Source organism: Panthera leo, chromosome D1 (genome assembly GCF_018350215.1).
Source record: "Panthera leo isolate Ple1 chromosome D1, P.leo_Ple1_pat1.1, whole genome shotgun sequence".
In the NCBI taxonomy this organism is placed as follows: domain Eukaryota; kingdom Metazoa; phylum Chordata; class Mammalia; order Carnivora; family Felidae; genus Panthera; species Panthera leo.
Window position 1 is genome coordinate 53,172,130 of NC_056688.1, and position 21,593 is coordinate 53,193,722.

Sequence of the window (21,593 nt, forward strand, 5' to 3'; positions counted from 1 at the left end):
GCAGAGAGAGCCACTGGGCACAAGCATGGATCTGTCCATAATGAACACTATTCGTCTTCGTTGTGCCCTGACTCTTACGGAGAAGAGGTATGGGAGGGTATGGTGGCAGAGCCCTACGTAGACTTAGAGCTAGCAGCCCCAGGTTTCAGCACCTGGTCAGGTGCTGTGTGACATGGGTCAAGGTCTTGCCCTCTCTGTGTCCAGCAGAGGCCAGTCTACTTCTTTGCAAGGATGCCTAGAAGCCTCCAAGAGAGGGAATAATATACAGCCTCTACGCTCTTTGAAAATCAGACAGGAGGTCTTTGGACTTAGTGGTTCTCTTCTGCCAAAATGTCAGGCCCTACATTCTCTGTAACCAAAAGCCAAACCATCCTCCAGGGACTATTTAACCTTTGTGCTCTCTGAGAGTGACATTGTCCTTTTGGTGGTTTGGTGTCACCGCTTCTCTATACATTTTACCTGCTCATGTTTTAAACTATGCACAGAAATAGGAACCCTGGACTAGGAGGTAGGAAACCTGTGCACAAGACCAGCTCTGTGGCTCCCTGGCTACTTGTCCTGGGCAAATGACTGTCTCTCTCTCTAGGCATCAGTTTCCCATCTTGCCAGTGAAGGAGCAATCTCTAAGGTGCTCTGAATATATGAATGTCATGTGGTACTGACAGAGGTGTGCCAGCCAGTAGCTTTCTTAAGCTTACTTGCAAAAAAAAAAAAAATACACACACACATACACACACACGTACGATGATATTTTTTGTTCATTTCTGGGTAAATAAGCCTTGCAGGTAAAAGAAAAGGCAGGAGATTAAAGTCTTTAATCTCTCCCTTTGCTAAATAACTGAACAAGAAGAATCACTTTGTTGTAAGTTCTGCAGCAAATTGATAGCATTAGTGCATTATTGATGAGCCAGGAAGATGGGGGAACTTTGGCCTACAAGCTTTCTGCTCAGTTATGCTCCTCTGTGCTCTTCCTGCCTCCAGGGGACCTGGAGACACTTCTGATTCCTTCTCTGGGGTTTTGCTCTGAGTGTGTCACTAAAGGTTGGTTATCAATGTGTCCCTTGACCAAAGGGAGAGTCTGGGTTTTTAGTAGCCTGCTGCTCTGGGTTGGTGGGTCATGAGAGAGCCAGTGAGTCTCACTCCACAGCTGGACCCTGCCTGCTACCTTCCTGTCCCCCTGAAACCCCAAACTGAGCGGTCTTCTATGAGCAAAAGGACTTGCTGATACTGCCATAAACCCAGCACTAGTGCGTGGAGACGACTGGACCCTGCCACATATTGGACCCGATATATGTTTTGAAGGTGTTGTTTGATTTGTTTTCATGAAAGAAATGTGAAGTTATTTTAATAGGATCATCTTTATTGTTTTGTCGATTATAAAAGTAACAATGCTTGTTAACATTCAGACAATACAGAATGGTAAAAAGCAAAGTTCTCTTGTAATCCCTCCTCCCAGAGGTAACCACTTTTAACAGTTTGGTGCATGGCCTTAGAGGCACTTTTTGGGCAGTGCTGACTTAATGAGCAAATAAATGAATGCGCAAGAGATACAAACTCTTTGAGGACCAAGTGCAGCCAAGAAAGCAAGGACCATGGGGTCCAGCTTTCTGAAATGAGGTCCCAGATATGTGACCCTGGGCAAAGTACCTAACCTCCCAGACCATCAGTTGCTTTATCTGTGATATGGGGAAAAGCTTCCAAGGTTGCTATAGAGGTCAAGAATGGTCAAGGTGGGGCACCTTAGTGGCTTAGTCGGTTAAGTGTCTACTTCGGCTCAGGTCCCGATCTCATGGTTTGTGAATTCGAGCCCTATGTCAGCCTCTGTGCTGACAGCTCAGAGCCTGGAGCCTGTGTCATATTCTGTGTCTGCCCTCTCTCTCTTCCCCTCCCCTGCTCATGCTCTGTCTCGCACTGTCTCTCAAAAATAAATCGATGTTAAAAAAAATATGGTAAAGGTGGGGTGCCTGGATGGCTCAGCTAGTTAAGCACGGACTCTTGATCTCAGCTCAGGTCTTGATCTCAGGGTCATGAATTCAAGCCCCAGGTTGGGCTGTGCGCTGGGCATGAAGCCTACTTGAAAAAAAAATTGGTGAAGATGACAGACGTCCCTCTTTCCCTTCCCTATGGCCACAGCCCCATTCCCTTGCAGCGATCGAAGACTTTAGAGACCACCCTAAAGGGATGAATTACTGAAGCTCTTTCTGAGGCAGGCTTCCCCAGACACTTAATTCCCAATGTACTTTAAATGACAAAGGCAGCCCCTCGGGCTCCTATCTGGGGGGGAAAGGAAGCGGCTTCCTTTGGTGGGAGCTGACTCAGCGCCCTGCGCTGGAGGGCGCAGGAGGGCTGACCCTCTGGAAAGCAGCCTCCCCAGGAGCTCAGGCTGCTCGCTCCAGGGGCTCCCCAGAGGCCCTCTGCCTACAGCTGTGTCAACTCCAGCACAGGGCTGTGGTCTCAGAGCCGCGACGCCTCAAAGCTGCCCTGCCAAAATCCCCGTGTAAAGTGCAAGGCGAACGCGTGGGGCATTACAGAACAGCTCATTGTCCCTGCACGAAAGAAAACAGGCGAAGGAGCCCTTTCTGTCATCAAAGTCCTAATCCGCCCCCAAGGACAACCATCTAGAAAACACTGATATATATAAAGAAAGATTGCGCTCAAATATCAACTCATCACAGCTGAAAAGCTAAGGAAGTGGTTAGGATTAGGTAGGTATTTGTCCCTACCCCAGAGAAACTTTTTAGAATAAATATTAAGCGTTCCGTGAATTGTCATAATCTAAATTCTGAAGTACAGAGACTTTTAAAACCTGGAGGGTAATATTTAAGAGGGTCAGGGAATAAAAACTCAGAGAAAGATGTCAGTTTCTCAAAGCCAAGGGGAGGTAGAGGTGGAGGGAGAATTGACATGCAACGAGCACCTTCTGTGTGTCTTTCTCTACATGCATTAACTTATTTGAGCTTCCATTTATTTCTATTTTTCTGCCAGGAAACTGAGGCCCAGCAAGGGCCGGTAACCTGCCCATAGCTCCACTGCTTCGAAGGGGCATATTAAAGATTTCAGATCCAAGCCTGCTTGATTCCAGAATCTCCTGTCTTCTTCCTCCCACCCGGCCCCCATTTGTTTTGATTTGTTTCCAATGCCAGGTCCCATTATTTCTGTGCGTCCTCCTTAGCAGGAGACTGGAGAAGAGAAGAGGAATTCCACCAAAAAAAAAAACAAAAACCAAAAAACTTAAAGATTTTTTTTAAATTTTTTTTTAATGTTTATTTATTTTTGAGAGAGAGAGAGACAGAGCGTGAGCATGGGAGGGGTAGAGAGAGAGGGAGACACAGAACCTGAAACAGGCTCTGGGCTCTGAGCTGTCAGCACAGAGCCCGACGCGGGGCTTGAACTCACGAGCTGTGAGATCATGACCTGAGCCGAAATCAGCCGCCCAACCGACTGAGCCACCCAGGCGCCCCAACTTAAAGATTTTTAAGAGAATTTTTTAAAAAGAATTACAAGCGGGGTGCCTGGTGGCTCAGTCAGTTAAGTGTCTGCCTTCAGCTCAGGTCATGATCTCACAGTTTGTGAGTTCAAGCCCCGCATCAGGCTGCCTGCTCTTAGCACAGAGCCTGCTTCAGATACTCTGCTCTGCTCTTTCTATGTTCCTCCCCCACTCCCTCTCTGTCTGTCTCCAAATAAATAAACTTTTAAGAAAAAAAAAAAAGAACTACAAATTGTTAGATTCCTATTGCTTCACACATCTTTATGAAGTACCTATTATGTGACAGGTGTTTAATCCCATTGAATTTTGGAATCTCATTGCATCACGTTGAATCTCATTGAATCTTCATATCTATCCTGTGATGTGAAGATTTTTAGTCTCATTGAGGCCATAGAGGACCAGAGAGGTTAAGTAACTTCCTAAATCACACAGCTTCTAACTGATAGATTCGAACCTCAGGTCTGTCTGATACCACAGAGTAGAATCTTTCAGTTGTGTTTTTGTGAGGACACTGAAGTTTCAAAGATGAGTAAGTACAAATGACTTAGACATTACATTTTAGTGCTGCTTCATGAGAGATAGCCCTGGATGCTGGGCCATCCATGGCTTCCCCCCCCCCCTTTTCTTTTCTTTCCCCTCTTCCCCATACTCTGCCCTGGGCCCTTCCCACCTCTCCTTACAAATTTCTCAGGCTGGTCACACTGGTCAACATCACTGTTGTTTGGCAGTTTCATTGACTTTCTCAGGTCTTAAGCAGCTGGGATTATTTTGTTTTGACTTCCAACCCAGTGGAGGAGTGTTTATTTTTCTTTCTGAATGGGAAACACTGCTACGTATGCCAGCTCCTTCCAAAAGTGTTTTCTTAAAACGAAACAAAACAAAACAAAAAATTCAACTTAATTTAGAACCTATCCAGATTCCCCTGAGGGAGTCTGCCCGGGTCCTTTCTAGTCAGTTTGTGAAATCAGAAGGCAAAATTGTGCCTGTTTCCTACCACTGAGAAGTGTTCGGTGACATTTTGTCTCCTTTCGCTGTGAATTTCATGGAACCTAATTTAGTTACTCCATGTCAACTGCAGGTACGTGGATCTGGATGTTTCCCCCATCCCAAAGGTCAAGGACATTGGGGTGTGTGAAATCTTCAAGCAATTCTGTTCACCTCTCCTCTAAGTCTGTTGCATTTCAAATACTCTTGTCCTTTCTTATACCAGCTATGTGGAGAAGTTAAGTTACCTAACTCCTAGTAGCAAAACAAATTGATTTCTTCCTTTATTCATTCATTCACGGTGACATTTGAAATGTCTGTGGATGTTTTCCGGACAAATGGGGGGAAAGAGCATTCTAAGCAGAGAGACCCCATAAAACAGGTATTAAACCAATGGGATCAAAACTCTTCGATGAACCCCTTAGAGTCAGATTCCTTTCAGAATTCAGAAATTTTCAGGTTTAAGAAAGAAAATACAGTTCATGTGATGTATTTTTCCTAACATTCCCAGAGTGCTCAGAAGGTCCACGGTAATCAAACACATCAGTATTTCTGCAGTGAATACTAAGACTCATGGGATTTAAAAAATTTTTTTAAAAAGGACTCTGAGCCTCGTGTCAGTTCAAGTTTTACCATGAGAAGAATTTTAATAGAACTTTTGGTCTTAGAGTTTGGGGGATTTCGGAATGGTGGTTAATGGATGGTGATTCTGAATTGCACCTTTTTAAAAATGAGAGTACTGGGATTCAAAGGCTTAGTAACTTGCCCATGGTTATAGAGATAACTAGATAGCTTGATAACTAGGAGGTATGATACAGGTGCAAGTTGCTGGCTGGGCAGCTCCATAAAAAAATTGCTGTTTATCCATAACAGCTACTTGGAAAGGCCAGCCCCCTCTGCTGTTGATGTGGGAGCTTAGGAGGCCGGGCCAGGCCGGCAGGCTGGCTGTCTTGCTGCAGGGGCATTCAGGAGCAATCTTCCAGAATCCAGAACTTAGCATGCTGCTCTGAGTTCGTAAGGAACTTCCCTGGTAGCCCCTCAGATGGGTGGGCCTTCTTTCTTAATGCCCTGCCACCTTCTGTTCACACTCCCCCTTAACAGTCTGGTGGCCTGATTATCCATGTCTGATTTGCATGTTCAACTGTAGGTTCCTTGAGGTGGGCCTTCTCCAAGGCTGTATGCTCCCTACTGAGTACATTGTAGGTATTACAACCAGAAGTGAAAAATGTTGATGTTTACTCTTCCTCCTTCCTTCCAGCCCTCCTCCCGCACCACACACACAAAACCACGCCCCCTCAGAACAGTGCAATGAGCCACGTTCCCAGTATACACGTGGAGACTCTCAGAGATGAAGTGATTTGCCCAAGTGCTGGAAAGTCGAGCTTCAAAGCATGGCCCTAGACTTCATGCCCTTTCCACCTTACCAGGTGCCTCCCTCAACTAAACAAGCCTTCACCTGTGGCCTCCCACCAGGGGCCGGCGATTCGTGCCCCCCTAATTGGGGGCGGTGGGGACAACCACACTGAGGTGACTTCTGTTTTTGTACAGTTTACAAAGCCCTTTTTCATACGTTACCTCAGGCAAACTCTGGTGATTCTAATTTAATTGCCACATTGGCTTTCTAGGAGGTAAGGCTTCTTCCTGACCTTGCAAAATAAACAGGTCACATTTTGAATTAATGTAACTAAATGTCCTGGGAGAACCAGAGCCCTTTAATTAGTCACTCACGTGACACAACTGTAGACTCTTTGCAGCTCCTTTTCCACTAATTTCCCAAAATACCATTGCATTAAAAGGTACAAAAATAACATTTTTGGTGTATGGCTTGATTAGATCTAGGAATTCCTAGACCACCCCCTGAGGAAGGCACGTTAGCCATGCGCCTGGGCTTTTTCCATCTGGAAACTAAGCCTGGTTTGTGTCCCCGTTGAAATGTTAGTGACCTGCTCCATGAGGCCCTGTGGACACCAGACCGTGTCATAGAGCATCTCCTGACACTTCGGGGCCCAGACTGTTGAAGAGGTGCCTGGAGGGAGGTCACGGAGAGTTTGGGAGATCGGTACAACTAACCCTTGTGTGGCCCCACATTCCCAGAGGGCATTCACATCTGTCACCTCGTGGGATCCACAGCACATTGCCGTGAGGTTGGCCCAATGAGAAGTGCTGGGAGCACCATCATACCCTGGAGGACACACATGCACAGAGAGAAGCAGCTTGGCACAGAGATGCCCGTTTGGTACACAGCTTTGAGCCAGGTTTGGATTTGCTCACGGTGGGTCGGTCCAACCTGTGAGGCCCACCGCCATCCACAGAAGCTCAGCTTGCTGGTTGTAAACCTCACCTGGAGAGAGGCCTCACCGTGACCCACCTGAGTTGTCCCAGACACCCGTTTGTGAGGAGGCTGGTGTCGGGGAGCAGCAGGACCTGGCCCCCGAGCCCAGCTCTGCCTCTGGCCTGCAGTGCGACCCTGCAGGAGCCTGGGCTCCCTTGGCTTCCCGGTCTGGGCAGTGGGGGAACCGGATTACATCACCATTGCCCAAGCCTGATACACGTGTGCATCACGTCACTGCCATGGTCTGTACTATAGCTGTGCGTGCCCACCTACACGACTCTTTCCTGCCTCCTTTAACCAAAATTGTTATTATTATTTTTTTCCTGAGGTGACTGCATTTATTTTAAAAGAAAATTGTGTGCTTCTGTTGCAACTCACTTGCCATAAATAGAAGGTAGCTATAGAAATAAAGACAGTGGAAGCGGTTGTCACATTCCGGGGAGAGAATGCCTGCTCAAGGACAGAGCAGAGAGTTGCTCCTCTTTGCTAAGTAGGGGCATTGGCAAGTGTTAGGTGTTAAAAAATAACACACTGGAACTAAGCTGAGACTTCCACGTGGACATCACCTAAAAGGTTGAAAGCGTCTGTCCTACATGTGACCCAGAGTGCTTTAACGTCCCTTTGTGCCATATGCCACCAAAATCGCATCCGTGGGATAACTTGCCCCTTGGCTTTCTCCGGTACTCTGTCTCAGCTTTCAGTGCTGCTCCCTGCAGCCTGCTGACTTGCAGAATAAACATCTCTTGCTGCTCTCAGAACCTACCCTTCTTGCCTTTCCTAAGTGTGGTCTTTTCTTGAGTGATCTGTTCCCACTGTCCCCTTAGACCCCCCCCCCCTGCCTTCTGCCCCTGTCACCAGGTCTGAGCCGGGGGCTCTGAGCTCAGCTGGATCCCCCATCACTGGACTGGTTAATGGCTCCCAGTTTGGACCAGGAAACCATGTGACTTCCTTCCTCCCCCACCTTCCTCTACTTTCTCCCCTCCTCTCTCTCCCTCTGAACTGCCATTATTTATATAGGTGCTTGAAATTAAACAACTAAAAAAAAAAAAATTCACTTTGCTCTAAAAGGCCTAAAAGGACCCAAGCCAGAAGAAAAACAGAAACAGCACAATGTAGAGTCACGGGAGAGAAAAATATGGAGACCTACAGATCTCTACTGTGCTGTGTGGCCACAGGCAAGTAAGTTGCTTAACTTCTCTGGATCTGTTTCCTCCTCTGTAAAATGAATGTTATTTTGAATAGTACTTCACAAAATTATGCCTATGAGAAAATATGGCCAAGGCTTCTAGCATGATGACTGCTACATAATAGGTACCCAATGAATGTTAGTTTCTTCTTCCCTTTCTGGAATCCGAAAGGTTTGGGCCACATATCTTCGAAAGGAAGGCAGATTCCTGCATGGCCACCCCTTCAAGCTTGGAGGAGGAAAAATAACAGCTCTGTTTGGGAGTCCAGAGCTTTAATCCTCCGCTCCCTCCTGCATGATTTCCAGAGATTCAAGGTAGGGGAGCGAGCCCAAGGCGGCAGCTAAACAAACATAGCAGGGGGTTTTGGAAACAGAACCCCAGCCTTCCTTGCTGGAGCTCCCTACATTGCTTCCATTCCCCATAGTTTCAGGAACTGAGTGCTGATATCTGGTACCAGATGAAACGCCGTGATGCCTTTTCCTTCTGGTCAGCCGGCCTTCCCCCCAGAGTTGAAAGGAGAGGAAAATGACTGGTAATTCATTTAGGCTTCACTCCTTCTCTCCCGAACAGATCACGTTTCTATAAATAACTCTGGGAAGCTGCTGCACACAGTAACAGCAGTCATACATATATTTGTACTTCCAGAGACCTCTCTTTAGCTGCCACAGTGGAGGCTCTTGGGGGAATATACACCTGGCCTGAAGCAGGGTTCCACCACACTAGCTGTGTGACCTCATCTGGGCTCGCTTTTCATGCCCAGTTGCCCATCTGTAAAATGGGAGGAAAAATAGCAATCTGGGAGATGTTCCAACCGCAAGATGGGATAACATCTTAAACACTGAGATTATAGGGAGGGTTAAGTATTTACTGGTCTCCCCTTTTCACCTGTGGCAAAGAATGGGGTATGTTTTTAGGTGGTAAAGAAGTTATCTGATCAAAATTTATGTTGTGACCACTTGTCTGCTGTCATCTTGAGAATGAGCAAAAATGGAGGTTGAGATGATACTTAACCTATTTTCTAGTTTTGCAAATTTTGCTCTCCTTAGCCAAAATATTTCCTACTATGTCTTTTCTCCCCTAGACCACTGCAGTAGTGTCCTCACTGGCCTCCCTGCCCCCTTCCCCATCTTTCCCTTTCCTCTATCCTCACACTGCCCCAGGGTGATCCCTCCAAAGCCCAGATCCCTATCATGGGGACCCTGCAGTGACCCTCTACTTGTTCCCGCTGCTGGTAGGCTCAGGGTCTGACTCAGCGTGGCACTATAGCCAAAGCTCTTCTTCCCTGGGGCTCTCTGCTCACTCTGTTTACTTTTGTCCTCCCGCCAGGGAGCTCTGGCCACAGTAAACTAACACAGTTCTTGAGGGGACACGGGGCATTCCCGATGCCAAATACAGGGCCCGTGGTGAACATCTGGCATTATTGGGAGCAGAGGCTTCTGAACATAACAAAACCGCATTAATTTATAGTGAGGACAGTGGAAGAGCTTTCTGATTTGGAGTGATATGGGAAGAAATGAAGCTTGTTTGCCCTTCAAAACCAATTCAGTTCAGCAAAGTATTATTAAAGATTTACATCGTGCCAGGGCTCATGGAGAAAAGAAAGCAGTCGGCCCACCTGTTCGTTGTTGGAGAGACAGACACATGCCTGAACAGTCCTGCCCCGGAACAAGCATCCATTAGGGGAGCAAGGAGGCTGGCGTGTCAGGGTATGTGGGGATCCAGAAGTGTAATGCAAACTGGGAGCCTCAGGGGACTCTCCTGGAGAAAGAGGATGACTCCCGCCCGAGGAGCCCAGGCAAATTTACACACTCAGGTTCTGCCCAGAAGTGAGCTTTACTTTTAGGATCTGCAGGTCTGCTATAGACTAAATGATGTCCCCTCCGGAAGTCATGTGTTGAAGCCCTAATGCCCCCTGTGACTGTGTTGGAGATAGATCCTTTAAGGAAGTGAGGAAGGCCATCTGAGGTCAAAAGGGTGGAGGAAACCTGAAGGAAACCAGGATTCTTATGAAAGGGACATATGTCCCTTATGGAAGGGACAGCAGCACTCATGCTCACTGCCGCGTGACACAGCAAGAAGGTGGCCGTGTGCAGGTCAGGAAGAGAGTTCTCACCAGAAACCAAACCCTGTAGGAACCTTGATCTTGGGCTTTCCAGACTCCAGAACAATGAAAAGGAAATGTCTTTTGTTTAAGGCACCCACGCTGTGGTGCTCAGTCATGGCAGCCCGCGCAGATGAGGAGGTGTTAGGAGGAGCGTGGATGGTCAGACTTTGCATGTCAGTTATTTGTATGCAACCAAATGCTCCCAGCCTAAATGTGGGGCTTTGAAGCATTTATTTCTTCAAACATTCATTCATTCATTCAGCAGACATTCCCAGGTGTGCATTCTGTGTGGGGTCCTGTGCTAGAGAGTTCTCAGCATACATCATCCATACCCTCCACGTGTGACCAGGTGCCTGGGGGACAGGGAGAGGGAACAGCAGGCAGGGTCTGCTGCAGGAGGCACTGGTGGAAGACACGCTCTCTTCCTCTCTTCAAGGACAGAGTTAGTGTGAGGGGCCCTTTTCTACCCCCCACCCCCAATCCCCTCTCATGGAGCAGCCTCTCCAGAAGACTCGATTTCCCCAGAGTTTCAGATGGGAATGGAGTGAGCAGTGTGGACTGAGGGCAGGTGTGCGGCCCTGTACTCCAGAAGGAGTACTCATCTCAGAGCTCCTTGAGAGGGGAGAAGGCGGCGGGGCCAGCCTCAGGAACCAAGGAGGGACTGTGTAATAGAAGACCGAATCCCATTACCGCGTCCTTGCAGGGAGCCAGGTGCTGTGCTAAGTGCCCCATCTTTCCCACCCGGTGAATCCGTGTGATTGGTGGGCTCAAGAGCAGAGGAGTTAAGAACGTGGGTTTGAATTTTGGCTCCACCACGACCAGCTGAGACCTTTAGCAAATGATTTAACTTCTGAGTTTCCCTTCTGCCCCATGTATAAAATAGGGATGATAATAATACCTCCTTTATAAGTGTTGTTAGACTTCAGTGTGAAATAAAGTATGTGAGGTATGCAGCAAAGAACGAGACTATTATGAAGTCTTAAATGGACACGGCTATCATTGTTATCCTTATTCTGGTTATTGTGTTACCAAACCAAGCCTCAGAAAGGGATGTTGACTTGGCCAAGGTCACACAGATAGTAAGGGGCATTTTCTACCCCAGGTGTGCCTGGCTTCTCAACCCAACTTCCTCTCAACCCCGCAGGCCACCTTTTCTCCTTCAGCAGCCATCGTCCCCCCTTCTTGATAACCTCCAGGAAGCCAAAGGTCTCAGAGAGCCTCCCCAGCCGATGATAGATTCCTCCCCCCACCCCCGACCCCTGCCCCACATCGAAGAGGAGGCTGTGTGCACATCATGGTGGTGGTCCCCAACCCCTGGCCAGAGTCCTCCTGAATGAAAACCGCTGAGTTGCGCTCCAGTGCTTAGCTCTTTTAAGATGCCCCTATTGGGCCCCTGCATGGGTGACAAGATGATGCATGAGGTCTGGCTAAGCAGCTTATTTGTCTGAGCTGGTGATGGCCTTTGTCCTGAGTTGGGTTAATGGTAAGGGGCAGCGGCCCTTTAAAGCCTGGACAATGGACAGGCTTCTCAGGTCACCGAATCACTCAGCAAATGGCCTGAGCCCCTCCACTCCACGCTAACCCTGCTCTTCATCTAGCGATGTGCCACTCCCCTCCTGGCTAGGAGGGACATTTGTGTATAAAGGGAGAGAAAGACTCAAAGAGCATTAGAGAGACAAAGGACTTCAGAGGAGTGACCAGAGAAGACAAGGGATAATTCCTGCCTCACTGCCTCTACCCTGTGCTGACCCTGCACTGTGCTTTCCTGCTTTGCTCTTGTCCCTCCCCAGATGCATGGTACCCATAGTGACCAGTGACAGTGATTTCCTGATGCACCTTTCACTACCAAAACCTAACGCTGCAGATGCCAGTTCAGACTTCTGAAGTTGGCAGTCAGGCCCCACTGGAGTGTGCCCCTCCCGCTCTGTCTTGAACCTCTCTGATGCCTCCCCAGGCCCCCCACTCCAGTGAGACACATCATTGACCTGCTTCAACCTAACCAGCCTTCTCTTACCAGTTTTCTACATTTGATTCTCCATAAGATCTTAATGGAAAAAACACTCAAATATTAAACATTTTTCTCAAAGTCATGGAAACCACCAATTTAAGTCAACATTCCTTATACGAAGAGTGGTCGAGCTAGATTTGAGGCCAGGCCTTCTGATTCTGAATCCCGGCTTGCTCTCAATGGATGTACTCATTTGTTCTTACTACAAAGATTTCTTGACCACCTACTGTGTGCCAAGCACTGAGGTGGGGCCAGGAGTACTAATGTGAATCCCGCCCTCAAGGAGGGGCCAAACATAGGGGCGCCTGGGGGGCTCAATTGGTTGAGTGTCTAACTCTTGATTTAGGCTCACATCATGATCTCACGGTTCATGAGTCCAAGTCCTGTGTGAGTGCAGAGACTGCTTGAGATTCTCTCACTCCCTTTCTCTCTGGCCTTCTCTCTCTCTCTCTCTCAATCAATCAATTAATCAATCAATAAACAAACAAACTTCACAAAAAAAAAAGGAGGGGCTTAACATTAACATCCAGTCCAGTCACTGAAGGTTCCACAATGCAAATGTGAAAAGTCCCTAGTGGTTTTGGCATCTAAATGGCCATTGGTGACCATGGTAAGGCCATTTTCAGGGTGTGGGGACTAAACTGGGAGGATGGATAGGAGGTGAGAGGGCAGAAATAGCTTGGATAACTGAGTCTAAGAGATTGGACTTGGCATCACAGATTGCTAATCATAACAGGAAAAGGCTCTTTATGGTGGGGAGATCAGGAATGGTCATCTGTGTGACCACTTAGTGGTCAGTGATATGAAGCAAGAAGAGGTACATTCCATTGCATGTGAGATGTGCTTGCCCAGAATGTTAACCGAGTGCTATGAGAAAACAATCAAGACGCATCCAGCACGTAGGACAGTCTGTGGGGCAGCTGGCCTGGACTTTTCAAAAAGGTCAATGTCATGGCAAAAAGGAATCGGGAGTGCTGGAGGGGGTGCTGATGTCTATAGCCATCTTTCAAATGGTCAGGAAAACTTTTATAGAGAAAGATCATGAAACAAAGCAATGTGGCAGCATATTAACAATTAACAGATGTAGCTGAAGAATATATAGATGTTTTGGAGTCTATTCTTTCAACTTTTCTGTAGGCTCGCAAATTTTCAAAATAAAAAGCGAGGGAGATTTTGCTTGGGTTGGAGAGAGATTGGACAAAGCAGCTGAGTTTTTGGAAAGGTTTCATGGGATGGGTGAGGTGTGGGCACTTTCTGTAGCAAGACCCCACCTTCACCCCCACCTTGGGAGCTCGGAACACAGAAACCCTCTGAACCCTTATAGAGAATTGATAGTTGAGCAGTTGTGATAAAACAGGCCCTTCCTGGGCGTGGAGGGGACTTGTCCAGGCGCTGGAGCTGGTAATGGGAACCACATTGGCAGAAGTGTGTGGAGCCCCACCCCAGAAATAGCCCTTCTGTGTTGAGGCAGGACAACTGGAACGAATTATGTGTATTCATACTTGTTAAACTGCCTTGGCACCAGAAGTGATCCCTGTAACCGGAGCTTTACAACGGTACAGCCATAGTTAAAGTTGGGCCAGCCTTGCCCCCGCACCCTCTCTGTCAGAGGTTTATAGTGAAAGCATAAAGCAATTCAGCATGAGCTGAAACATGAAAAACTCCTCCAGACTGTAAAGGCAAACTTTTCTGTTTAAAGTTTTCTAGAGGGACAGCATTTTAGAACAAAACCTTTTCCATCTCCTGCTTTTCCAGCCCTGGCCAGAATCCCAAAAACCCCCACCCCCCTAGCCCCACCCCTCTCCCCATCTCGAACCAAGACCACAATCCTATCAAACACAGAAGCTGCTGCATTCCGTGGTTAGAAGGGTTGTATTGTGGCCGGAGAGTCATGCTTTCTCAGTCTGAGCCCTAAAACTGTGTGGCCTTGGGCAAGTTGGTTTCAGTCTCTGGGCTTCAGCCCCTTGCTAGTTTATAGACGATATTTATTAGAGTCGCTCAGCCCGTACAGGTGTGTGGCATTGAGTGCATGGAGACTGGACACACAATGGCACTGGTAAGCATTGTCTTATTGATCATATCTGAATGTGGCAAATACATAGAGATCTGTAGAGATTAGTTGTCTTTTTTGATCATGAAGAAAAGCTTATCCAAAGTGACTCTGTTTTTTAGCTAAAAGGTCAGTGAAGTCCAGTTCTTAATGGAAGAGAAATTACATGGAAAGACACAGGGAAAGAATTTGATTTTGTCCTCTTGTTAAGAATTTGGGGGGGCTTCTAGATGGCTCAGTTGGTTAAGTGTCTGACTCTTGATTTCGGTTTAGATCATGATCTCGTGGTTTGTGAGATCGAGCCCCGTGTCAGGCTCTACACTGACAGTGTGGAGCCTGCTTGGGATTCTTTGATTCATTCTCTCTCTCTCTCCCTCTCTCTTTCTCTCTCTCTCTCTCCCCCCTCCCAGTCCCCCCCCCCCCAATTTGTACACACACTCTCTCAAAATAAGTAAATAAACTTAAAAAAAAATAATTTGGGACACCTGAGTGGCTCACTCTGTTAAGTGTCCCAACTTCTGCTCAGGTCGTGATCTCATGGTTCGTGGGTTTGAGCCCCGCGTCAGGCCCAGTGCTGACAGCTCAGAGCCTGGAGCCTGCTTCAGATTCTGTCTCCTTCTCTTTCTGCCCCTCAACTGCTCCCACTCGCTCTCGCTGTCTCTCTCTCTCAACAATAAAATAAATTTAAAAAAAAAAAAGAACTTTTGGTAAAAGGGGGTTTGACTTTGAAGTCAAATAGTCCCAGGTTAAAAATCCAGCCTCTGCCACTTACTGGCAATGTGCCCCAGGCAGGTTAATAATCCATTTTGAGCCTCGGTCACTTCATCTGTTATATAGGGTATAACAATGCCAGCATAGGGTGAGTGAGGAACCAACACACCTCCTGAAAAGCTCTTCGCTCAGCACCTACCAACTAATAAGCATTTAATGAACAGAGCTATAGCTAATACTGACTTTGAGACCAGGAAGAGTCTTCATATCCAGACCTGTCTCTCAAATGTTCTTGGGCACCAGGAATCATAGCCCAAGGGCAGCCAGCTGACATCAAAAGCCCCGCCCTGTAGACCTTCCAATAGATGATGAAAATGCACTGTGATTTCTGTCCTTGTGAAGCTCTTAGCCTAGCCCCTCAAGCTATTCGGGGTTTGATGGGCTAGGGGGACACTGAGGATGAGGAGAAGCTTTCGTTGCTATTTCAGAGTGAGGTAGCTCCTTCAGCTATGGCCAGCTGGTTTGTTTGGAGCCTAGTTACCCGGACATGAGAACCAGCAAAGGGGATAACCTTCACTCACCTGTTTCATCTGGCAAACCTGGCTAGGAATGGGGGCGGAAAGAGTAGACCAGAATCAGTTTCCTTGTGTTTTTCTGAGTCAGGATTAAGAACCCCAAACTGCTTCATGGAAGGTTCAGCCTTTTCATCTGAGTCACCACAGTGTCAACCAGTTTATCCCGCACAGGACGTCCCCACCAATCCCAGCTACGTCCCCACTGTGACTTTGGAAGATCACTTCACCCACTTGGCCCTCACTCTTCTTATCTCTAAAGGGAGAATACGACCACCTGCTCTATGGGCCTCTCCAGCCTGTCCTGTGGCTTCTGTGAGTTAACACGCATAAGAGTGTCGGCTGCACCAAAGAGGCTGGGAGGCAGCCCCCAGGAGCACACTCTCCAGCCAGGCAGGCACATCGTATGCACCAGCGCGCTAGGTGTTTTCCTGAAAAGCTACATGCAAACAGAGGATGTTATTACTAAAATACTTGGTAAATAGAATATTTAGTAAACGGAAACACTGTAAGGATAGGAGAGAGAGAATACTAATATTTACTTACCATCTGTTACCCTTAATTTATTCTGCTTTTGGCATCTAGATTCTTGACTGTGTATTTTGCATGTTCGGGTAGCACACCTGGATTGTCAAGACTTTCAAACAGGTCATCCGCAGTATCATTAAAGATCTAGGCATAGTTTCCTACCAGAAAAAAAAAATGATTTTCAAATATGCATTGAAAATCGCCATCCCTCTGGACAGGTGAGAATTTATGACAGGCAATTAAATGATGTGTATTTGCCCAATGTGTATTTCTCCTGTTAAAGCAGAGGAAGTAATATATAAAAGGGGGCAGATGAGGTTAGAAAGGGGCTGGACTTGTTTCCTGCTCACTTGTAGGTTGGGTTAAACATTTCCAATCCCTTGGATCTGCATTCCTTGGGATAGCACTCTGCTGCTCACAGCCACTCCCAACCCCTCACCCTATACCAGGTTCCTTTCCTTTTCTGTGTCACTGTTTTCAAGAGTCAAGGTCCTTCAAAACGTGCCTCTTCCAAGACTGAAAAATTGCCTAAAGTCTGGGGAGTGAGGTCACCCTCTTCCTCTGGGGCCTCCTGCCCCGGCTCGGAGGCTGTCACCTGTGGACTGGGAACAGCTGCGTGTTTGTTGTCTGAAAGGTGCACGCCTGTAAGCGTCCTTAGCTAGGACTCCTTCTCTGGGGCTGGCAGCAGGTGCACATTTCCGGGGTGGGAAGAAAGAGTCTATCCCAAAGACCCTCACGGGATCTCGTGCCAGCTCCTGGGGAGTTTCATCAGGTTTACAAGTCTGGTCAGCGCTCCTGCTGCACCTTCAGCCCTGCGGGGACTCTCTCGGAAAGACGCCCCGTGTGGAGGAAGGGGCACAGGCTTCGGAGGGAACGTGAACCAGCCTCGGATGGCCACTTCTCCAGTGTGCAGCCACATGGCTTTGAACCACCTATCCCCCCACTCTGAGTCTGATTTTTGTCCTTTGCAAAATAAGGATAATAATTCTCATCTCAGGGGTGGGGGGCAGTTGGCAACTGAGTTAGGTAGTACTTGTGAAAAGATGCAGGGGGGTCCTGGTGCATGGTAAACACAAGAACAAGTCAGTCCTCTCACCCAGCGGCTGCTAGAGGACCCACTCTGGTGCACTGCCCACAGAGTGTGCTTGTGAACAGGCAAGGTATCCGAGAGGGGGAGCAGATCACAGTCGGCACTAGAGGAGGCCAGCCAGCTGGTACTCCGGGGCTGTTCTCAGGGTGACTCATGCCGTGCTTCTCCACGTGTAAAAGACCTCATCACCCCGAGTCTCTCCACTGCTCAGGAATGGCAAGAACTACTTCTCAGGATTGTCACAGGATCCAATGATATCACGTGTATGAGAGCATCAGGCACAGTGGCTGGCGCCTGGCAGATGCTCAGAAAATGCTGAATTCTGTAAAAAAAGAGATTTTGTTAAAGACAGGCCAGGAATGCGGTCTGTGATCCCTGTCTGCCCCCGAGACAGCTGTGTGAGGTGACATGAGTCAGGGCAGCTCAGGCTGCAGGGAGAGCCTCCTCCAGATTGTACAACACATTGGGGGGGTACCAGGAGCCAAGTGGCCGAGCTCCCCTGTCTGTCTTGCCCCAGCACCTGCTTCTGGTGGGTCCCAGCTAGCATCCTGCCAGGGCTTTGCCCTCCTGCCTCCCAGCCCTGAAGCCAGGCTGCTTTCAAGTCAACAGCCTTCTGTTGGGCACGCCTGGTTTTACATGTGCTTTCTGCAGGCCCGTCAGTCTGCCCGCGCAGGCCCACCTGCCAGCCCCCCATTTGTCACCTTCTCTGCTCCTCCCACACACGTGGCCCCTTTCCCAGCTCTGCCCTTTTCTACAGGAGTGCCTTTGCTAGGTGCCTGTGAGTGCTTTCATGTCCCTTGGCATGTCCCTTAATTATTTCCTTTTCACAGGTGAGGCAACCGAGACTCAGAGCGATCAAGCAGTGTGCCCAAGGTCAGGCAGTTCGCAGGTGGCAAGCCCATAGTGGCCAGTGCAAGAGTTCGTGGTCTCTGCACCCACCCAGCAAGGACTCCCAGGAAGAGCGTCATGGTGCCATTGGTTCCAGGGGACACGCCTGCCGGGGCATTCAGAGTGCAGGATGTTTGTTCACTCATTCGCTTAACAAAGCGAGGCAATTTGTCAGGTTCTTTTTGTAGCTCTTAGGCAGAGGGGCTCAGGCAGAGACGGCTCTTGGCTTTAACAGAGAATGGCTTGAGGGTGCTATTTCTGGTAGGCCTGGGACCAGAGGGAGAAGAGAAAGCAGCTGTAGAGATTGGGTAAGTGCTTGGCTTGTCAGAAACATAATCCCCCCACACCTGTGCCCTGGAAACACGATCCAGGGCTCTGAGATGCACTTTCGTCTGTCACCAGGGTGTCCCCAGGGTGACCTGCCCAACCATATCCAAGCTGGTAGAGCTCAGGTTACAGAGCCCATTCTCAGGGCCCTTGAGTCCCAACAATGGCTGTTTGTCCTTTGGAACTGCCATCCCCCAGGAGGAATGTTAATGGGACCAAGAATGGAGGGGGGAAGGGGGGCAGACTGACCAGTCGGAGCCCACTCTCAGGTCAGCCTCTTGAGTGAGCTCATCCGTGCATGTCTGCTAGTCCCTCCAAGAGACTCTTAAACCAGCTCCAGGAAAGAGGGATTCATCCTCTGCTTTTCCTAGCTCAGACCACCACTCCTCTGCTTAATCTGGGACTTAGTCTACTCCTTGGCTGAGCTTGCAACTCAAGAAATATTCAAAAGCAGAAAATCTAAAAATGACTTGGACTTCCAATAATAGAAAGTTGGTAAATAGCATTATCTTCTGTCCATATGATGACGTTTTAAATAGCTGTTAAAATCATGTGTTCAAATAATATTTAAAGATAGGAGAGAAAACCCCTTATTGTATATGTTAAGTGGAAAGAAAGAGAAATAGAAAGCTGTCTATCTCAGTATGAGTACAGTGTGAACCTAATTTGATAAGTACATGTTTACATATGTATAAGAAAAGACTAGAAGGAAATAGAGCAGGGTACGTTAACAGCAATTATTATTGGGTTTTTCCCTTTGTACTTTTCTCCTGTATACATTTTTTAGTGAACACGCCCAAAATAAAATTAATTTCTTATGTTTATTTTTTTTTATTTTTGAGAGAGACAGAAAGAGAGACAGAGACAGAGCATGAGCAGGGGAGGGGCAGACAAATGGAGACACAGAATCCGAAGTAGGCTCCAGGCTTGGAGCTGGCAGCACACAGCCTGTCGCAGGGCTCAAACCCACGGACCGCGAGATCATGACCTGAACCAAAGTCAGACACTGAACCGACTGAGCCACCCAGGCGCCCCGAAAATTAATTTCTTTTTTTTTAATTTTTTTAATGTTTATTCATTTTTTAGAGACAGAGACAGAGCATGAGTGGGGAAGGGGCAGAGAGAGAGGGAGATACAGAATCTGAAGTGGGCTCCAGGCTCTGAGCTGTCAGCAGAGAGCTGGACGCGGGGCTTGAACTCACGAACTGCGAGATCATGACCTGAGCTGAAGTCGGACGCTCAACCAACTGAGCCACCCAGGCGCCCCAGCCCAAAAGTTAATTTCTTAAAGGTTAATTCATTTCACTCCCCATATACCTGACATTGTGCTGGGTGCTGGGGATAAGATTTAGAAGAACCTAGCCTCTGTTCTCCATGAGCTCATAGCCTAGCAGGGCATAAAAATACATGAGCAGATTTTTTTTTTTAATGGTATTTTCAACAACAACAGCAGCAACAGCAACAATTATACTGACACGTTTGTTAAGTGCTATGGAATGTTCTAAATGCTTTCTGTATATTTACGTTCAAACCTTACAGCTCAATGGGTAGGTGGTTATTAACCCATTTTACTGACAGCACAGGCTGCTTTGGGAACAGAATGAAGAGAGATTAAGTCTGTCTTGGGGTGGGGAAGGGGGCGGTCAAGGAGGCTGCAGCCAGTAATCAGCACGCGTACTGATCCCTGCAGGATAAATGTAAGTTCTCCAAGCAGACTGAGCAGGGAAAGGTTTTCCATGTACAGAGAACACCATGAACAAAGACACCAAGGGATGAAAGAGCAAGACATCATTATGAAATGGCTAATACCACACTCCTTCCTCCCCAGCAAGAAGCTAGAAAGGTCTACAGGGCCACTTTGTGAAGGGCAGAGGAGACCGTGCTGAAAGTTTGAGCGTAATTCCGGTAGGCAGTAGCAAGCCATTGAGGAGCCTTGACCTGACCAGCTCTGCATTGGAGGAAGATCGTTCTGTCTTCTTAAATCCCGTGAAAAGCTCACTGGTCTGTGGAGAGAGAAGTGCTCCTCTGGAGACTGAATGTTGCAGGAAAATTCATCTCCGTTCCAGCTGAAGAAGCAGAGAAGGAGAAAGGAAACGGCAGGAGGCCATGGAAATGTGTGATTTCCTTTACCCTTATCTGCTTGTAGAAAGTCACTGCAGCCATGTGGAATCCAGCCCCAGGATGAGAGATGTATGTGCTCAGAAATGTGTTTACCACGTAGCCTGGGAAAAGGTGTTATTGCCGGAAGAGACTTGAGAAATTCAAATGGACTTTTGGCTTTGAATGCGATTTCTGTGCTTAATTAGCTCAAAACACTTCTGTTCTTGCCCTAAAAACTAGGGAAAGTCTTGTGTGGCAATACTGTCAGTACTTCTAGTCCAGGCGTGGTTGGAGCTGTATTTATTACAGAAGTCCCCAAACCCCTCACCGTGGAGCTGACAAAGTCATAGAAAACCCAGGGTGACCCTCTGTGGATCCCTCTGCCGTGTCTTTCTTTAGCTAATACGGAGCTTACACGATGATGGTCCACTGTGCTTGTCCACAAGGGTTCTGCTTGTACCAAAGGAGACAATCGGAATGATGTAGGGAGTTCTGGGGACTGTCTCTTATTCTGACACTGCCCTTCCTATAAATACATCTTTTTTCAGTGAAGAAATGCTGAATAGATTGTGTTATTTTTGTTTTTGACGTTTTCTTTTTTTTAACTTTACTCTGAAAGGCAAAAGTCTGGGAACCGCTAAGCTTATGTCTTATTAACCTATACTTAATGCCAGATGAATCAGACATGGACTTGGCTCTTAAAGACAAATGATCATGCATAGTAACCCAGGGTAGGAAATGATGAGTTTTGTTTAGAAAAGGCTGGATGTTATCATGGGGAGATGGCAGAAGGCAGATGAGGAAGAACTTTTGTACTATTTTTGCCACTTGTAGATGAGTCCAAAATTACTTCAAAATAAAAAGTTAGGAAAAAAAAAGTCTTGCACCTAGGGTGAATGGTAAGGGGGTCACTTTTTATAGGTGATAAAAAGGAGTAAGCCAGGATTGTCATTTAAAGCTGCATGAGGGACGATCTTGAATGTCAGGCTGAAGAGTTCACACTTGACTCTGTAGCTAGTGTGGAGTCATGGAAGGTGTTTGATTAAGGGTAAAACATGGTGAGATTTCCTACTAGAAAGATCCTGGAGGTGGCTGAAATAGCCCACAGAGGGTGATCTTTAAAACTATCCCAAAGAGAGCTAGCTCTGCAGGATGTTGCTAGGTGCTGCTTGAAAGAGGGAGGGGTTCACAGACCAAAAAACTGGGAAATGTTAAGGTTAAAGAG

At 47.5% G+C, this 21,593-nt stretch overlaps 1 protein-coding gene across 1 annotated transcript in view; it reads left to right on the top strand.

Annotated features, from left to right (window-relative positions):
* Positions 1 to 21,593, top strand: part of TENM4 (teneurin transmembrane protein 4) — a 598,010-nt gene that overhangs the window by 312,206 nt on the left and 264,211 nt on the right. The gene's annotated exons all lie outside the window — the stretch shown is intronic.